The sequence below is a fragment of the Rattus rattus genome, chromosome 5, assembly GCF_011064425.1.
Source record: "Rattus rattus isolate New Zealand chromosome 5, Rrattus_CSIRO_v1, whole genome shotgun sequence".
In the NCBI taxonomy this organism is placed as follows: domain Eukaryota; kingdom Metazoa; phylum Chordata; class Mammalia; order Rodentia; family Muridae; genus Rattus; species Rattus rattus.
In genome coordinates, this window is record NC_046158.1 from 123,889,934 (window position 1) to 123,891,928 (window position 1,995).

Sequence of the window (1,995 nt, forward strand, 5' to 3'; positions counted from 1 at the left end):
AGTCCTGATAGCGTGGTAACCTTATGGCTTTCCATATTTTCTACCTTAAATTATAAATTTAGAGAAACCAGAACAATTTAAGAAAACTAAGCTGGGGAGCTAAAGAGATGGCTCACTGGTTAAGAGCATGTGGACTGACAGAAGACCAGAAGACACAGGTTCAATTCCCAGCACCCACGCAGCATCTCACAATTGTCTCTAAGTCCAGGTTCAAGAGATTCAATGCCCACTTCTGGCCTCGGTGGGCCCTGCATGCATATTAAAAAAAAAAAAAAAAAAACAAACAAAGAAAGAAAAAGAAAAAGAGAAGAAAAGAAAGGCAAACAGTTCATGATGGTGCGCTCATTTAACCCCAGCACTCAGGAAGCAGAGGCAGGGATCTCTTTAAGTTTGAGAGCAGCCTTGTCTACAAGTGAGTTCCAGGACAGGAGTGAGACTGTCTCAAAAGGTCAAACCAAACGACAATACCTGGACAGCAGGCAGACCATATTGGAAGAGGCGCACACAGTCAAACAGGAAAGGTTTGAGGCAAAGTGGTCATAGGTTGGCTTCCGCCTTTAATGCTATCTATCCAGACTGTGGGAGATGACATCGCTTGCAGTGGCAGTTTAATCTTTTCCTTGCTGTTACTCCCATTAAAATATGGAGTTTGTTTTTCTTCTCCTTGAGCCTGGACCAACTTTCAAAGCTGTTTTGTTAGCAGAATGCAGTAAAAGGATTATGTGCCTGCTTAGATCCCACCAGAAGGCTCCTGCCGCTTGCCTTCCTTGCTCTCAAAATCCGACCCAACTTCTTTGAGTAGAAGCACCACCCTATTATAGCCTGCTCGAATTTGAGTGTTGACATGGAACGGCTGTTGCCAGCTCAGAAACGTCACTCTCCACAAGCAAAGCCCAGTAGACCTGAAGTTGTAATGGCATGAGTTCAGCTACCAGGACTTTCCAGTACAACACAGCAAATGAAAGACTGTAATGTGCCTCCCAGAACATGAAAGACCTGAAGGCAAGATGCAGGCGAGGTCTCTGCCTTTCTTATTACTTACAAAGGAGGAAAGGTTTATTTCAGCTCATGCTCTTGGAGGGTTCAACCCTACCTCCTATTACCTTCCCTCCCCAATCTATAGACAAGTATTTTATAGAGCATCTTACAGTGCCCTTCCACCTCCCCAGGGAGGAGAGTTCAGTCTGAGACTTTTCAACTCAAGATCTGCATCGAGGTCTGACATGTCCCTAATATAGGAGACACAGAGCCCTCCCCCAGAATCGGGAACCTCAGACACCCCCAAACTCTGAGCACACTAACTTTGATGCTGTTTTATGTAGAGAAGCTAGAAGGAAAAGGGCAGGGGCCTGGGGCCTTAGCCTCACTGTGCCTCCACTCAGACACAAGGAGACCAAGGATAAGGGTCTGGATGTGAGGAAGAGCAGAGTTAAGCTAACCTCACTCCCTTCTGGAGCTTCTCTCTTCTCAGTGTCAGAGGCTTTACAGTATATGCCATCAGTTAATACTATGGATGATACCTCAGATGTAGTCACCCTGGAAACCACTGCTTACACGTCATTGAGAATTTAGAGGACTTGTAATAGCCATTTACCCTTGGGCATGTGTAGGATCCAGCAAGTGGGCATTTGTCCTCAGAGGTCCCAAACTCCACCCTGAAAGACCTCTTTAAGCCCTTATTTTCTGAACTCACACCCTATGGAGACTGTCTTTGCATACATCAACAGCCTCTATTTCTTCCTTTCTCATCTTTGCCTGCTTTAGACCAAACTTTCCCTCTATCGACTTTCCTTGAGAGAAAGCATAGTATTTTCTGAGTCTGGTTTATTTTGCTTAATGCAATGATCTCCTTAATGCAATGAAGTCCTTAAATTGACATGCTCATAAATGGCCCAATTTTACATGGCTACATTCAGGGTCTCTGAATGGAGCTTTCTTGTTTTGTTTTTCATTGGCCTAGCTCTCCTCACTGGCTGCAGGTGGATATCTCTCTCC